Below are 19,166 nucleotides of genomic sequence, written 5' to 3' on the forward strand. Positions count from 1 at the left end.
CTGAGGAAGGCTTTCTTATCTCTCCTTGCTATTCTTTGGAACTCTGCATTCAGATGGGAATATCTTTCCTTTTCTCCTTTGCTTTTCACTTCTCTTCTTTTCATAGCTATTTGTAAGGCCTCTTCAGACAGCCATTTTGCTTTCTTGCATTTTTTTTCCATGGGGATGGTCTTGGTCCCTTTCTCCTGTATAGATGTTTCTATCCCTCTTGAAGACTTTTTCTCTCACACATTTTCCCAGGAATTCAGAGGTAAGATTGGGGAGAATATTGAGTCAGCTCTTCTTGTAGTATATAGGGGGGTTGATGGGGAAGAAACACAGCAGTCATGGAATAAAAACTTTTGAATCATCATATCTTCTCTTATACAGAATAGAAGCCTTGGTGAAGAGGAACATGGGAAACCTTTCCTAGAGGATAAACAAGGATATTGACCTCACTCCACTGGGAAGGAGGAGCAGGGGAGACTTGTGAAGGTTTCACATACAGACTCGGGACAAGGAGGCTTAATCAGAATAGCAAGGAATAATCCCCTCTTTAACTCTTCATTACCAGACTAAGAAGCAAAGAATGAAAACTGTAGTGGGATACAGCAGGGAGAATTTCAAGAAACATTATCTCATGGACAAAGCACAAAGACACAAAGCCAAGGGTAGGGGTCAGACAATGAAAAAATAAATTTTGGGATTTCAAGCAACACTCTAAAGAAAAATAATTACTAGAAGAATATAAAATTGTAGTGCCCTGATGATAACAATAGTGCCGGTAAACTTCAAACATAGTCTTACTCCTCACTATAGTAAAATAAGCTCACAAAATAAAAATGTAGCAATAGGAAAATTATACTCATCTCTAAGCATTACAAAAAAGATTTCCCTGAGTATCAACTATCCTAAATAAGGTGTCATATTTTCAGTTAAAATCAATCAAACAAATCAACTATAAGCTATAATATGAAGCATAATAAATGTAGTCTTAGATAAAACAATAACTAAATCAGACATGTCACAGATATTAGATTAAGCAGGCAGATAATTTAAATTAAATATCATTAAAATGTTAAAAATTTCTAAATTAAAGGTAGATAACACACAACATCAGATGGATGACTTTAGCAGAGAGATGGACACTATAAGAATAAATTAAATGAAAGCACAACCAATGAAAAACATTAGAAAAGACAAAGAGCATCTTTGGTGGTTTCATAAGTTGAGTCAGTACAGCTGATGAAATAATTAATTTGAAAGTAAGTCAGTATAAATTATACAATGGAAATCACAGTGGTTAGGATGAATAATAAAAACATAGAAGAAATGATCCTAGAGTTGTGGGGAAATATCAAATGATCTAATATAAATATAATTGAAATTCTATAAGAAGAGGTAGGAAACAGTAAAGACATATTTGGAAAAACAAGGGCCAAGAACTTCATAAAACTAATGACTGTATCAAACCACAGGTCAAGAACTGATAGAACTATAAGCAGAGTAAAATCCTCCTTCTTTTCCACACACACCTAGTCATGTTATGTTCAAATTATTGAGAACAAAACTTGAAAAGAAAATCTTGACAAAAGACAGAGGGCATACTGGAGAGGAATAAGAGGAAGGATTAAAGCTTATTTTTATCAGGAATATACAAAAAAGAATTGATAAAGTGACATATTAAAATGCTGAAAAAAGAAAACAGAGCAAGCAGAAACCCTGTAGACCCAGAATTCTCTGTTAAGAAAAATATCCATCAAATGTAAAGGAGAAATAAAAATGTGCTCAAACAAAAACTGAGAGAATTCATTTCAAGTAGTGTTATTCTACACAAAATGTTAAAGAAAAAAATTTCAATATGAAGAATTATGATAGGAATCAAGCAAAATAAAGAGCACTGGGAAGAATAAACGTAAAGCAAAATTTATTTTCTTATATAAATACCATAAAGTATAACATCCTAAAACAAAATTATTAGTTTTACAGCATACGTAAAAGCAAAATATGTGACAAAGACAGTACACAAAATGTAAGGGAACAATTTGGAATACATTACTGACAGGTCCTTGTACTACACATGCAGCAGCATATAGTTGCTGTTCAGTTGTCAAGTTGTGTCTAACTCTTTGTGACCTCAAGTACTGCAGCTCACCTGTCTTCCCTGTCCTTCACTATCTCCTGGAGTTTGCTCAAAGTCATGTCCTTTGATTTGGTGTTATCTAACCATCTTTTCCTCTGCCATCCTCTTCTCATTTTGTCCTCAATCTTTCCCAATATCAGGGTCTTTTTCAATGAATCGTCTCCTCCCATCAGGTGGCCAAAGTATTGGAACATATCATCTGAAGCTAATCTAAGATTAATTAAAAATGTCTAAGCCCTACAGCAACCACTAAGATGATAAATAAATCAGTAAAAGAGATAGAACTAAATAAGAAAAATACAAAATTGAAAAAAAAGATAAAAGCTGGCTTAAAACTCAACATTTAAAAAACTAAGATCATGGCAACTGATGCCATCACTTCATGCAAATAGTTCGGGAAAAACTGGAAACAGTGACAGACTTTACTCTCTTTGGGTCCAAAATCACTGTAGATGGCAACTGCAGCCATGAAATTAAAAGATGCTTGCTCCTTGGAAGGAAAGCTATGACAAACCTAGACAGTGTATTAAAAAGCATAGACATTGCTTTGCTGACAAGGGTCTGCATAGTCAAACCTATGTTTTTTTTCCCCAGTAGTCATGTATGGATGTGAGAGTTGGACTGTAAAGAAGGCTGAGTACCAAAAAGATTGATGCTTTAGAACTGTGGTGCTGGAGAAGACTTTTGAGAGTCTTTGGACAGCAAGGAGATCAAGGCAGTCAACCCTGAAGGAAATCAACCTTGAATACTCATTGAAAAAACTGATGCTGAAGCTGAAACTCCAATACTTTGGCCATTTCATGAGAAGAGCTGACTCACTGGAAAAGACTCTGATGCTGGGAAAGATTGAGGGCAAAAGGAGAAGAGGGCAACAGAATATGAGATGGTTGGATGGAATCACTGCCTCAATGGACATAAGTTTGAGCAAACTCTGAGAGATAGAGAAGGACAGAAAAGCCTGGCATGCTGTAGTCCACAGTGTCCCAAACAGTCAGATATGACTTAGTGACTGAACAACAACAGCAAAGCATCCTAGTTTTATCTACCATCATTTTCTTCTAGGCAGGCAGATTCTTTACCACTGAGCCACCTGGGAAGCCCCATAATTGCAATACCTGATATTTAACCTGTTTGTTTCAACTTATAATGTTTTTACTGTATATTTTTCCTCAATATATCTTAAAAGTTTATTTCAGGTCACTTGATGTCCCTGCTTAGATTATTAAATGATTAATCCATTATGGGTATAATAAAATCCAGAATACAAACCACAGTCCATGGATTCTTCATGATTTGGTCCTACCACTTCATTCTTATGGGTTCTGCCACTGCAGACTGCAATTTCTAAACTTATCAGGGTACGTTTGCCTAACAGGCGGCACTGGCCAGGAATGGATAGCTGAGAGGAAGGAAGCTCTCAGAGTATCTCTGCTCTTCATAGCTCCAGCCCCTACTAGGCAGGATCTCTGTGGTTCTGGCTTCAACTGGGTAACACCAGCTTTAGTACCATCAATTCAATTGTCCCATTAGGTCTAGAGTTAGTAGCATTATTCCACTATTACTGATTTATAAACCACCTCACCATCCTCTAAATTGCATCTTAGGCCTTATAACCTGTTTCTTTGTGTACATATTTCTTGTATTACATTCCCTTCATTTGAAAGGAATTGGCTTCTTTGCCTTCAGTTGTCAAATCCTATTGGAAAAAGATGAAAGAGCAACACCTCTTTAAATAAAGGCATAAAGCCAGAATGTTTTTTGATGGTGATCTGTTATTAAAACATTTCTAAAGCAGTGTGACTATCAAGTCTTTTGGTGTTAGAAAGATGGCTTGAAATGCTTTAGTCAAGGAGAGTAGGTCTTGGTGCAGTCTTTTCTAAATTTTAAAGAGAGTTGCCTTACTTTCCTTGGGCTACCATAACAACATAGCATAAAGTAAGTGGCTTAAAGTAACATAAATGCATTGTCTTACAGTGCCAGAGACTAGAGGTAAGAAATCAAGGTGTTAGCAGAGACAAACTCTCTGTAAAAGCTCTAGGATGAAATTCTTCCTTGTTCTTCCAGCTTCTGGTTGCCTCAGGCCTTCTTTTTCTTGTGGCAGCATAACTCCAATCTTTTTCTCCATCTTCATATAACCACCTTCCTTTGAGTCTGTGTCCAAATTTCCTTCTTCTTGTAAGCCCATCTGTCAGATTGGATTAAGGCCCACTTTTGTGACCTTATCTTAAATTGAGCACTTCTGAAAGACTCTATTTCCAAATAAAGTCTCATTTACTGACACTGGGCTTATGGTTTTCAACATATCTTTTTGGAGAACACAATTTAACTCATAACAGGAAGGATGAATGTTGTAAGATCTCACTTTCCTCCTGTTCCTTCCTTCTGATACTCATTGTTTCTCCAGTTTCCATTGACATTTTCCAGTATATGGAAGGAGGCAGAGTTTTGCCTAAATTTCTTCTCTGGGTCTTTGTCATAAACAAAAATTCCTCCATGAAAATCATAAGAACTCCTGTTTTGAATGGGAGGAGTGCAATTGTACAGGATGCCCTGGTCTATAGAGGCTAGTATGTCCAGGCTTCCTGTCCAACTTGACCACACTATTCATGTTGCCCATTCCAAACTGTTTACTGCCAGAGAACTACATTTATTTAAACTTTCATAGGGACTGAAAAATAACCACCTCACTGTGGTGTCTGACAGGCACAGCCTGCATTGTAAACTTTTTAGTAATTCACAGTTCACGTTGTAAAATATCAGAGTCAATGCTGAAAAAGACAATATTCTATGGGCTTCCTGGGAATCCTGACCTCAAATCTTCTTCTAACATTATCTAACCTAATGGGAATTCATTTACTGTCTCTAAACAGCCCCCAAATACATTATTTTAAGATCTATTATTTACTGTACTGGCTAGCAAGCTTTTATCTCTTATTTATGATCAGGTAAGTTTTAATTGGAAGTGGGTTGGAAGTCATCCAAGCTAGGTGGATAGTGTGGTCCCTGTTGTAAATTGATCTTACAAACACCTGCTTGTTGTGTGAAGTTATGCAAAAAATCATCCTTGAGCTCTTGACTTTTCTTTTTTTCTTTTCATTTTTAAACTTTTGAAGCACCATGGAACTTGCCAATTAAATCAAGAAAACATAAATAAATCTCTCTGATTTTGAGAGGGGTAGAAGAATCTTTGTTTAAAGCATAGTTCTCTTGACTAAATTATAATTAATTATTTTCATGTGTTATGAGAGTTTTTACCCACAATGTGCTTGACTGAAAGAGTGTTAACCTATTGTAATAAGTAAAAAACAAGAAGTTGATGTCCCATAACCTGAAGGTAAGAGGATAGATAGATGGATAGGATATTTGACCAAAAGGTTCATAAGTAGTTAAAAATGTTTATGGACTAGGGTCATATTTTTAAAGCTGAATAGAGTCAATTTGCTTTTCCTTTATATTATAATACTGCTATAGACCAGTTACTTCCAGTTGCTCAATATGCTTCTGGAAGCAGTGAGTACTTTGGATTGAGAAGTTTCTGGAAGGCCAAATTAAGTCATTAAATCTAATTGTCTTTAGCTGTTCTGTATTATACATGTTTTGGTGACTATATATGGCTATTGGATTCTATTCCCCAAACAGCGTAACTTGAGACAATTTGAATTTCAATGTTAAAATAGTCATTCTTTGCATATACATTCTACTCTCAATTACATGCACTAATACAGGGTAACAGTTGCATGACTGATTCAGAGACAAAAAGATTATTCACAATTGTCTTCAAATCATATTATATCACTTTTGCTGCAGCAGAATTGCCTTCCTCATTCCATCTTGCTCCTGATATCCAATAAGTTTACACTGGTTCATTGTGAGAAAGTCACAGTGTTTTTCCTAGGTGGCCAACAGCTGGAAATTGAACATTTCCCATAAATATATGCAAAGTAAGACAAACAAAACCTTATAATACTTTTACCTTTCCTCTAGTTAATAAGCGTCATGGTGGACAGTTTCCATTCTTAGTTTTGTTAAATCTTCTATTAGTTGAATCTTCTCCTTTGGTCCCAAGATGAATGAAATTCCTCCTAGAAAGTCAGGCAGGGAATTCCCAGGTAGTCCAGTAGTTAGAACTCCATGCTTGCACTGCTAAGGGCATGAGTTCAAGCCCTGCTCTGGGAACTAAGCAATGCTCAAAAAAAAAAAAATGTCAAGCAGAATGACAAAATAGAACAAATAATGAGTCTGTTTTAGGAGAATGGTTGCAATGATTACCATATGCAGACCAGTGACTTTGATCTCTTTGTGCCTATTTCCTGATCTATAAAATGGGAGTAAAATTCTTCCTTGTTAGCTGATCAGAGCTGTTTTAAATAAAATTCATCATTGATTTTGTCAAATATAATCCATAGTAAAGACTTAAGGGGAAACAACTACATGAGACGTACTAATCACTAAAGGACTCAGGCCTAGAGTAAAGACCCTTAGGTTTTATGTGCCAAGATACCATATATGCATGCAAGCATACAGCTGGTGAATCAATTAGCACACCTCAAACTGACTCAGTATGATCTTAGTAGTTTAAATTTAGGAAAGTGTGTTTTATTTCTTAGTAGTAAGAATTTCTGAGTGTTAGTAATTTTTTTAAAATTAGTTTATTTATCTATTTTTTAACTTTACAATATTGTAGTGGTTTTGCCATACATTGACATGAATCCACCATGGGTGTACATGTTTTCCCCTTCCAGAACCCCCCCTCCCACCTCCCTCTCCACCCCATCCCTCCGGGTCATCCTGGTGCACCAGCCCCGAGCACCCTGTATCATGCGTCGAACTTGGACTGGTGATTTGTTTCACATATGATAATTTACATGCTTCAATGCTATTCTCCCATAGCATCCTGCCCTCACCCTCTCCCACAGAGTCCATAATACTGTTCTATTTATCTGTGTCTCTTTTGATGTCTCGCATACAGGGTTAGTGATTTTTACTTACTAAATTCCATTGAGTGAAAGTTGCTCAGTCGTGTCTGACTCTTTGTGACCTCATGGATATGCAGTAGATGGAATTATCCAGGCCAGAATACTGGAGTGGGTAGCTTTTCCCTTCTCCAGGGGATCTTCCCAACCCAGGGTTTGAATCCAGGTCTCCTGCATTGCAGGTGGATTCTTTACCAGCTGAGCCACCAGGGGAGCCCAAGAATACTAAAGTGGGTAGCTTATCCCCTCTCCAGGGTATCTTCCCAACCCAGGAATCAAACTGGGGTCTCCTGCACTGGAGATGGGTTATTTACCAGCTGAGCTACAAGAGAAGCCCAACTTAGGCCATTTCAGTATTTTTTTTTTTTATGTAATTATTGGCCTACCAACATTTATAAATTAAAAAAATATATATGTTTTAAATTTCAATTTAGAGAGAAAACTAAGTAATACTATATCAGAATATTTTAAATTGTACTTAGAGGACATTTTGGAAAAAATTAAATCCATTTATTCTCCTTTATAAATATACACATTCATTTTTTTCATCCAATAGATAAATGTGTAGCATGTGCACATTAAAATAAAGATAATCTATGGCATGCAAATGATATACTGGGAATGTTAAGACATGTGAAGTGATATCCTAACATAGTTTACTTAGACAGAAAGATGATAAAGTAAAATATGTAACGATAGAAGACAGTAAAACAAGTGATAGCACAAAGTAGAATAAAGGTGAGCTATCATTAATTAGATTGTTGTGACAAGTGTTGTGAGTTCAAGTGAAAATTTAGAATGAGTGTAATCTGAAATAGGATTTAGAAGGCAAGCTACAAGCCTGAATTTTAAAGACCTTGTGTAAAGAATAAGGAGTTTGGAACCTGTCCCATTTTACTCGTAAATCATTACTCTTTGTGAATAAGATATTATTGTCATATTATTGTCCCCATCTAGAAATAAAACTGAATGTACGTTCTCCCTAAAGTGATGGATTTGGCAAACAAAAAACAGAGACGAAGCAGTGAAATAACCTGATACAAGGAGATTTTAGTGAACAAAATAATAGCAAACGAAACAACTGACAAAGGATTTATCTCCAAAATATACAAGCAGCTCATAAAGCTTAATATCAGAAAACACAAACTATCCAATCAAAAAATGGGCAGAACACCTAAACAGAAATTTCTCCAAAGCAGACACACAGATGACTAATAAACACATGAAAAGGTGCTTAATATCGCTCATTATTAGAGAAATGCAAATGAAAACTACCATGAGATATCACCTCACATGTGTCAAAATGGCCATTAACAAAAAATCTACAAACAATAAATGCTGGAGAGGGTTGGAGAAAAGGGAATATTCTTGCGTTATTGGTGGAAAAATGTAAACTGGTACAGCCACTATGGAGAGCAATATGGAGATTCCTTAAAATACTAGGAATTAATATATGACACAACAATCCCACCACTGGACACATACCCTGAGGAAACTGTAATTGCAAAATGCACATGTACCCCAATGTTTATTGCAGCACTATTTTCAATAACTAAGATATGGAATAGTCCATTAATGGATAAATGGATAAAGAAGTTGTGGTGTATATATATGTATATGTATACATGTATATATGTATATATACATATAAAATTGGATATTATTTAACCATAAAAAGGAATGTATTTGAGTCAGTTCTAATGAGGTGGATGAATCTAGAGCCTAGTATACTGAGTGAAGTCAGAAAGAGGAAAGCAAATAGTGTATATTAATGGATATATATGGAATCTGGAAAGGGGGTACTGATGAACCTATTTTCAGGGATCAGTGGAGATGCAGATATAGAGAACAGACTTGTGGACACAGTGGGAGAAAGAGAGGATGGGACAGATTGAGATTGTAGTGTGAAAATATTTATATTAACATATGTGAAATAGATAGCTGCTGGGAATTTGTTGTGTGGTGCAGGGAGCTCCACTGCTGCTCTGCGACAACCTAAAGAGGTGGAACGTGATGGGAGGCAGGAAGGAGGGTCAAGATAGAGGGTACATATGTATTCCTATGGCTGATTTATGTTGATGTATGGCAGAAACCAACACAATATTGTAAGGAAATTATCTTCCAGTTAAAAGTAAATTAAGAAAAAAGAAGAAAAGAGGATAGAGTAAAACATTTGCTGTAAATAACTGTTGAACAATTGATTAATAATTAAGTGATATAATTTAAAAAGAAAAGAAGTGGGTCAAGCCCCTGAAACCATTTTGATATCAAGGAAATTCAAGTCAGAAAGCCCTAGACTTCAAATTCTCCTTTTGTTTACTTTCTATTCACAAACCTTCCCTTTCAATGTGCTCTTTCCTTCCAAAACCTTCCTTACCTTTAATGTTATGCTTTCTTTTAAACCATTACTTTTTCAAGTAGCCTTTGTATTTTAAAGGGAAACAAACTCTTAAGCTTACAGAATAGCAAGTAAAAATTTGGGATTCTCCATGAGAAAAAGTCTATACACCCTTCTTCAGTTCTGTAAAACCCCATCAAGGTTAGTTTCTGCTTCAACTTTGGTTGTAGAAATCTAGTTTCCAAAGAGACAAAATAGAGATACAGAATTCAACTGCGGAGATGAAAAACAAAAGAATGATGTAGCTGAGTATTGTAAAGAAAAAAAATATTAAAGATAGTCACTTGTTTTATCAGGTTGAATAAGGGGAAGAAGCTAATTATATAAAATTAGTATGGGAGAAAAAGTAACAAAAAATTCAAAAAGCTATTTTTACCTTACATATGGTTCTTTGTCAAGTATAGATGGCATTATGTTAAACATTGTGAGAGGAAATGGCTTAAGCAAGTTTCAGTTTATTTAGGAAAAAACAAAAAAAGATTTATTATTGCAGATAATAAATGTATTATGATAATAAAATAGTATTATGAATAAATCATGTTATGACACTATACTTGGGGGCTTCATCATTCAGTAAAGGCATATGCTGTCCAAGAAATATAGCCTCCAGAGTACATGATTTTAAGATGGAGCATTTAGTGAAAACATTAGCAAATCCTTAGTCTCTTATTTATGATCAGGTTAGTTTTAATTAGAAGTGGGCTGGAAGGTATCCAGGCAAGCAGCTGTGGCCATTGGATCTCTCAGTACTCAGTAATATTGCTCTTTGAAAAGTCTGTTCAAACTCCTGGGATACAGGCAAGTTCACATCAGATATCCTAGGAGAATATCATCATCCTCTTCTCAGATGAAAGCTAAAACAAAGGAAGGCATTAATTTAGAGAGGATATGACAAATTCATCAGATGGAAAAAGTATATAGCCAAATAAGGAAAAATCTGTTCTAATTGTTGTCAGTGAAAGAGCTCAAATTCTGGATGTACATTTCTCCTCTAAAACTGCATATAATATTATAGTAATAGGATAGAAAGAAACTGCCAAACATCAACATCACAGATACTACCACAGTAAAGACTATTATGACAGTGCAAAAAACACCAGCAACCCCTGCTTTTTCCAGGAAATGATTGGCCACAGAAAATCCTCTGCCCTAATACTGAGCAATCTTTCCTCTTTTGAAATGTGCCCAAAGAGCTTGTTCTCTTGCATCCTGAGGACAATCATCTGTTCCTAAGAACAATCAAAAAATCTACCCACTTCTAAAAATTCCAGTGTAACAGAACATTTGACAGAGACTATTTCAGTATTTCTTCTTTCTTGGTCTATAGAATGTATCCCCTTTTCTAACACCTTTGAATCCCTGCTGAAACAAAAGTGAAGGAAGACAGGGATCCTAGCAGTAAGTTTACAAATAAACAGCCTTTGTTAATTTTGTTGCTGACTTAGCTTCTTCTTCTTCTTCTTTCTTTTTTTTTTCTTTGACAGTTATCTCAGTGCCACACTTAGACACACCAGATATACCCATGATGTGGACTTTGGCTCTTGAGCAGGAACTAATCCTACCCAGGCCTCTTGAGCTGCAGCTGCTTCTCCCACTGCACAGAGGAGTAAGCCTTCTTCAAAGGGTCCACCCTCTTTGTCTAAGAGTTCTTCTGGCATTTTGTTCATTTGTTCATTTCTGGCTTTTTGCACTTATTGGAAGTCCGCTTTTTGGTTCACATCCTTGGTGATATGACTCTGCTTGTATTAGTTTTAAATGTTGTTTAGTTATAAGGAGGGAGGTCTCAAGGTACAAGTCTGTTGTTCCAACCAGCTTCCCAGGCTGAGAAGTTTGTGATTTTCTCCAGACTTGTGTAATCTGAGGGCAACACACTTTGCTCTTAGTTGCCAACAAAATTGGATGAGATTCCCCTATATCTTGATTATTCATCCTGAGAGATTGGCCTCACACAGAGGGATTATTCTTGTTTTTCCATTGGTGGGAATGTGGTACAATTTGTCAAATTTGTGTTTAGATGTAACTAACCTTAAAGTTAGAGATTTGAGGCACAAAATCCACAAACTACTTTCTACTGACTGTGACCACATTTCATGGGGTCTCCTTAATCGAAAGCTTCTCTGCCTCTGAAGAAACTCCCATCTTCCTATACGTACTTTTACAATATGAACTCTTGTGCTTATTTCTCTAAATGGCAGAATTTCACCAATGTCATTTAGCAAATGTTAGTAAAGTGGGTCTCTAATACCACTTTGAGGAGCATTGATCTAGCAAAAGTTACTCATTTGAAAGATGTCTTAGGAAAAGGGGAATACAATACTTAGTCCAGCGGGAAAAATTTTAATTGGTACATTGAAGTTTCTAAGTGAAATTCTGACTCAAATTAGCTTCTCTAAAAGATTCTTTGGCCAAAGTCAGAAAAGATTTTGACAGCACGAAACAAAGGACCGCTTTCCCCATTAGAACCCTACCTTCCTGTGCACTTCATATTCCCTCATGCTCCACTGCACTGCTAACTCTTCAGGTCCACATTCTCCCTCTCTATTCCCTGAACCATTTCCTCACAAGTTTCCTGCCACTTTCATCAGCCAACTCCTTCTAAGGTCCACTCAGTTCATAAGCTTTAAATGTCCTCCACAAGTGAATTTAAACCTTGGTTCTAGGATAGTATTAGGGATTTTCCTAAGCATATTAAAGTCAGACAGCTAGTCAGTGAAACTCTTACAATCCTCCTAGTTTACCTGACTTATTAATCAATTAATCCATGTCTTAGTAAGCTCTTCAAATGCAAGTTGTGCAGAAGTCGTAGCGAAGTTATAACTCTCACCTTTGCTAAAAAGCTGCTTTATGATTCCAGCTTGCGGCAGATAGACCTTTATACCAACTAATAAAATTACACAGTATTCAGTAACTATTGTAGAAGAAATCTACTAAGTGTTTCTTCTTACTCAAAAACTACACTGCACTGACCACCATGTACCACCTCACAACCATCTTTTAGAAAGGTTGAAAAAGCCAAAGGCATTCTTAAGCAGTGAATAACTAGCAAAACTCTCAGAAATTCTTGAACTCCTCTGGCTAAAAGCACAGTCTATGGCTGTTGTGGCCATCCAAGCTACCCCTTTGGTGCCATGTGAGTTATGTACCTATGAATTTGTGACTGGAAAACACACCAGGTAGTTTATATCCCACCCGAGAGCCTGCACTGCCACATGCAGACATGGCAAAATTATTTAAAGAATTCATGTGCACCAGTGTTATCACTAGTAGGTCAAAGATACCCTTCAACAACGTTTTTCTAAACAGCCTCTTCATAATCTTCAAATGAGAGACTTTGTTTACTGGGAGAGACATCAAAGAAAGATTGCTCTCTGAAATTGCTGGAAGGGTACATATCAGTCAACGAGTGTGAGTGTGTCATTTCCAGGATGTTAAATGCTGTAGGGCAGCTGCTGTCATTTTGGACTATACAACAGGTGATCATGCAACACTCAACCAGACAACAAGATAGACTATGAGGATAAAACCTTTAAGGAGGGACCCAACATGGTCAGTGATGACCTAGTGATGATGATGGCACAGTGGCCTGAGTCAAGGTTAATCTCTTGATTTCAGTAGGGAAAATGACCAAAAGGGGGACTGAGACATGACCTGTAGCCACATCCATAAGGATCGCGATGACAGCTTGACCATATAAAAGTGGGGATGGACCACATTCACTCCCTAATTATTCTAGAAACTGGACACAGAAGCCTCTTCCTCTGTTGAGCATCCTTCCTTTTCGACATGTCCCCATATGAAGACTTCCCTTGTAGCTCAGTCAGTAAAGATTCTGCCTACAATGTAGGAGACTTGGGTTTGATTCTGGGGTCAGGAAGATCCCCTCGGAAGGAAATGGCAACCCACTCTGGTATTCTTGCCTGGAGAATCTCATGGACAGAGGAGCCTGGTGGGCTAACGTCCATGGGGTCACAAGACTCGGACATGACTTAGCAACTAACCCACCACCACCATCCTGTTTGCTTGTCCTCTTGCAGTCAGCCAAGTGTTGCCAAATGTACCTGAAGACCGAGTAGAAAGTGGTCCCAGTCTTATTAATTTTATTCTGACTTAGTTTGTCTTTGAGAATATCAAAAGGAGATGTTGACAACTGTTACTTACCACTCACCACTGCCAAGCGCTGTGCTTTTCCCCTCATCTCTCATATTGTATTCACAATAATGTTGTGAGTTAAATACTACTTCTGCTTAACAGACAGGAAACTAAAGCTTTGCAGAGTCGCAAGATGCTGGCAGTTGCATAGTAAAGTAGAAAAGCCTAAGAGACTTTCTCGAATGGAAAAAAGAGATAGAGCCAACACTGTAATCTAGGTTGAATTACTAGTTGAGTTTTCTTGCTTCATGACACAAAAAATATTTCTTCTGAATATATGTGGTCTTCTCTGAGGGCTCATTTTGTGTTTTAGACTTATGTTCACAGAAATCTAAAAAATAAAGCCAAATTGACCCATAGTTTGTACCTTGGGCTAGGCTCAGTAATTCACAAGGTGAGGCAGAGGAGATTACTTGAGAAAAGGTGAGGGCTGAGGAAAAGAGGAGGAGGTGTTGGAAAATGTGAAAAGTTGTTTTATAAAACCAAACAAGGAACTGATTAGCTTAAATTCTTAGAGAAGTGATTTTAAAATTTTCAGCATCTTTACAGATCTTAATGTTAAAAAGATAAGAACATTTCTCTAGTAAAATAGAAACAAACGCGTATTATCTATTGGTAGATGGTGTATAGTACACGCATGCAGGCAGACATATACAATTATAAACTTTTTTCTCTAACAGTTTAATTCAAATGAATATTTTTGGCTACCTTATACTTACGTTTTTAAAAAGTTGCAAAAGATTATAGAGAGTTCCAACTTATCCCTTCTCAGGTTCTTCTAATATGAATATCTTATATAATCAATGCACAGTTGTCAAAATTGGAAAATGAGAATTGCTACAACGCGATTAACTATACTACAGACATTATTGAATTTTACCTGTTTTTCTTCTACTGCCTTTTTTCTATTTCAAGAGTCTATTCAGGATCCCACATCACATTTACCAATATTTTTCCTCAATGTCCTCAATCTTTAAGGTTAAACAGCCTTTCTTTGTCTTTCCTAACCTTAATGCTTTTAAAGAGTACCAGACAATTATTTTGTTGATGTTTCTCAAATTGAATTTATCTGATATTTTATCCTAATTGGGATGAGGTCATGAATTTTCAGCAGCAATATCCCAGGAATTATGTTGTGTCCTTCTCAATATATCATATTAAGGAGATCATGATGTATGCCTTACTCCTTGGGATGTTAACTGTGATCATATTATTAAGGTGATGTCTTCCGGTTTCTTTACTGTAAAGTTACCATCTTTGCCACTGTAGTTTATCAATACATTGGGAAAATTACTTTGATAATGTGTATACTTTTTCATTTTAAACTTTAACTCATTAATTTTCAAATAATTTACTGGAAATTATCTGTGACAAATTTACTATGATGCTTGTCTTATGGTGATTCGCTATTTCCTTGTTTTTTTAATGAAATTCTGGTGTAGGGAAGAGCTGCCTTTTCATTCTCATTTATTAATTTATTCAAAAATATGAATGCATACCAGCTTTTATGATATATGAATATGAACGCAAATATTTATTTTACTTTCTGTCAAAAATACTGTCATTTTAAGCTTTAATTTGTACATATATCCTCTTATCTTATTAAGATACTGCCATTTTTGAAAAAAAAGGAATATAAAAATTATGAAAATACGAGACTAGATGAAAATACATTAATTGATAAGTGAACTTCAATTACTTTTAAACTTGAATGAGCAAAAAACATCAAAATTTTCACATGATCTTTAACATACAAACTTATACATCACCTCAGACAATTAATTGATGCCAGCTTTACCCTGATGACAACAAATTTTGATGAATCTGATTTTAGTAAATCCAAGATTTACAAAACTAAGGTAACTAATGGCAAAAGAAGTAAGGATTCTCAAATCTCACTTTGCAAAAGGAGGGGCAATCTGTATCAAGGAGCACCAGTAAGATCCTCTGAAGAGTAATTCCTAAACTGTTCCTCAATGTTTACAGCTGTCTGCAAATCTCCTGACTGCAGAGAAATCAATAAAAAGAAATACTTTTCTAAGACAGTTCCAGTAGAATTCCGGCACCAGTATAACCTTCCAAAAAAGTATCTTTTTCAAAAGGAGATGGATATTTTCTCGTAAGACATCCATGGTGGTGACTAAAGCATGTGAATAGAAGCCATCTGAGCTCACGATTGCTTAATACTATTACAAGATGAAGGCAAATGGCATATTTGACAATTTCTCTTAGATTTGCTTCAAAAATTGAACTAAATAACATGTTCTATGGAGTGGAAGATATCATCTGACAGAAGCCCTGCTTACATTGTCTTGCTCTGCTTCAAGCCACAGAGCAGTTTGATAATTTTAAAGCTCGATATTTTCCCCAAGATTGTTCCAATTTTGCATAGCTCCTTTGCTTGTCAGTGAGATTAACGATATGAAGTAATGCACAATAAAGTTTCCTTTGTTTGGCTTAGGGTAAATTCAAGTTTGTGTAAATAAAGATTTTAAAATCAAGTTTGATCCCTTGCCCCATTTACACACACACAATCACACACATACTCAGTTCAGTGCATGGTGAAAATGGAGAGAAGCACATTTGCTAGCTACATGTTATGGATATTATGACACAAGAAGCACTGTTGATCTAGGATCCCATGTGAAACAACGACGAAAAAATTATATCAACTAGATGACTTATGAACATCAGCATGCACACCTTTTCTGATATTTTATAACTTTAGTTGGGCTGGATGTAAACTGAGGCTCACATCTAAAATCACACTGTTTCCTCCTTCTCAGTAACTCTCCCTGCCATTGTGCTTTGGTGGAGATGACCAGCACACCTAACATTCTAGCCTTTGAATATTAGAAATTATACATTAATAACACAATTTGGCTGTCTATGGGGTCGCACAGAGTTGGACACGACTGAAGCGACTTAGCAGCAGCAGCAGCAGCAGCAAACATAATTTGCTTGAGTACTTTTTCCCATTTCAATTTTCTAAAAACATATACAAGAAAAACGTGGTTTATGTGTGTGTATGTGGGTATGTGTTTGTTAGATTTTTATTTCATTTTCTGCCTCATCTAAGTATAGTAATGTCCCTGATCCTTAGTCCCTTGCCTTGAAAAGAGTCCTTGATTGTATAGCACGATACTGCTCAGACTTATTGCTATGAAGAATACCAATGACAAATTTTCTCTTCTCTCTTTCTCCTAATCTTTCTGTATTATATTTGTGTGTATATATATTAATATATGTATGTATGCATACATGCTCTGTTGCTTTAGCTGTGTCCAACTCTTTGGGACCCCATGGGCTGCAGCAGGCCAGACCTCCCTGTCTCTCACAATCTCCCGAAGTTTGTCCAAGTTCATGTCCATTGCATCAGTGATGCCATCCAGCCATCTTATCCTCTGACACCCTCTTCTCCTTTGCCCTCAATCTTTCCCAGCATCAGGGACATTTCCAATAAGTCGGCTGTTCACATCAGATGAGTTTCAGCGTCATTCCTTCCAACGAGTATTCAGGGTTGATTTCCTTTAAGATTGACTGGTTTGATCTCCTTGCTGTCCAAAGGACTTTCAGAAGTCTTCTCCAGCACTACATATGTACATATGTATATATGTACATTTATACAATTATCTAGTTATATAATCATATAGTGTATATGATAATATAATTTATATAATATATAGTAATGTATGCACATAATGCATATATAATTTGAGATCTTGTATTGTAATAGCTACGTTGCAAATAGACACTTGTGGTTATAAATATAGACGGTAGCCAGTAGATATTGGATATGTGTATTTTTGATTACTATTAAGAAAATCTCAGTGGACATGAACTTGGGCAAACTTTGGGAGATGGCAAGGGACAAGGAGGACAGGCGTGCTGCAGTCCGTGGGGTCACATAGAGTCAGACATGACTGGCCAACTGAACAGCAACAACAAGAAAACCTTAGACAGAAGTGAAGGTTGAGCTGAATTTCAAGGAGAAGGGAGCTCTGTGGAGGGGAACCCATATGAAGAAAGGTGTGGGAACTGGGGTGTGGCACGTGTTCAGCAAGTATTTCATGGAGGACAGGGAAAGAGAAGGGTAGGCACATCTAAAGGGACAGGAGGGCAATTTGTCAGAAGGGCAAACAGAAAGCAGATCAGCCTCTCTCCAACAAAATCCTGTGTTTCAGAGATGTTAGAAATATTTCCCAGCTACAAGGAAAAGGCTATATTTCACTATCCCATCAAGCATATCTTTACTGGTGTGAAGTAACAGAAAGTTTGTTTTGAAATTAATCCATAAATAACACCAAGGTATTCTTTTCCCCATGAGTTTCATCTGTACTTTACTTTCATGTCAGAAGGACCTCCCAAATCAGGGATTTAAATGCCAGTCATGAATTTTCTTGCCTTGGTTCATATCTTTACCTTCCTTACCAAGTCGATAAAATTACAAAGTTATTAATTCATGTACCTTTCTAGCCTTATAAAGCTCTGCATTCAAGTTCATTGTCCAAACACATAAAATGTCTTAAATTCTCTAGTTATACACTGCAGTAGGTTTTAAAACAGTCGGTGAGAAGGTTTGTGGAGGAGGAGGTACACTTTTATGACTGTACTGATTTAGTTTAAGCTGGAGACACCAAAGGCTTTGAAATGCTACAAACTTTCCTGAAAGGAAAAGCATTAAACACCATTCTGCCCTTACTCCCCTCTCATGATGTAGATAAAAAATAATTTCCAGGGTTTAATGGTGATCCCCTTAGGAACTTTGAGAAGCATAAAGCATTTTGCTTTTTCTGCAACAATAGAACATTATATCCTCTTCTTTCTAGCAGGATAAGCTCTTTGTACCTACCCACCCCCGACAACTTCAGAAATCTAATATATCACTCAGTACTTCTCATCAGGCCTTAAAGCATACAGTAGGATGATTCTTTGCTTGATGCATCAAAGATTTTAAAAATATATCTGCTGCACATAACAAGATGTGTATGTGTGCCATGCAAGATTAATATGCATGTGATTTTGCCAACTGTCTACTGTATTCAGAGAAAATACATTAATCACTTTAGCTGCTTGTACAAGGTGTTGAACCACATCTGTCCAGGGGCAAGGTCATTGCCTTAAATTGTTCAGCTTTGTCACTGCCTCAACATATCCGGATTATGGCCAAAGTGGGATAGACAAGACCATTGGATGACAGAATGAAACCTGCAGAGGGGTGGACTCAGGCCCTTAAATCTTTGGCAGCTCATGAAAATGAAGGCCCTCCTCAGCTCTGTATCCCTATAAAAGTTAAACAAATACCTTTTCAAAGCAATTATTAAAATGAAAGTGTTTGTGTTTCTATCCCTCCAGAATTTGAAAATGAGTGTTTCAAAATAAAATGAGTAAATTTCTGTCTTCTAGGCTGTGTACATCACAGTTATATTTGCTATAGCATCTTTCCTAGAAAATACATTCTGAGAAGCCAGACTAACCTTGCATCATAAGTAATATTAAATTACAAGGAATACAAAAACATTGA

General features: G+C 36.4%; 1 long non-coding RNA gene across 1 annotated transcript in view; it reads right to left on the minus strand.

Moving 5' to 3' along the window:
- Window positions 1–10,162: 10,162 nt before the first annotated feature.
- The window catches only part of LOC145534224 (uncharacterized), a 33,675-nt gene continuing 24,671 nt past the window's right edge, over window positions 10,163–19,166 (minus strand). Inside the window, exon 3 of the long non-coding RNA XR_014074358.1 lies at window positions 10,163–10,347. This is a non-coding gene — a long non-coding RNA (uncharacterized LOC145534224). The remainder of the gene's footprint in view (window positions 10,348–19,166) is intronic.

This window comes from Giraffa tippelskirchi, chromosome 14 (genome assembly GCF_054371585.1).
Source record: "Giraffa tippelskirchi isolate mGirTip1 chromosome 14, T2T-mGirTip1v1.2.pri, whole genome shotgun sequence".
Classification (NCBI taxonomy): Eukaryota; Metazoa; Chordata; class Mammalia; order Artiodactyla; family Giraffidae; genus Giraffa; species Giraffa tippelskirchi.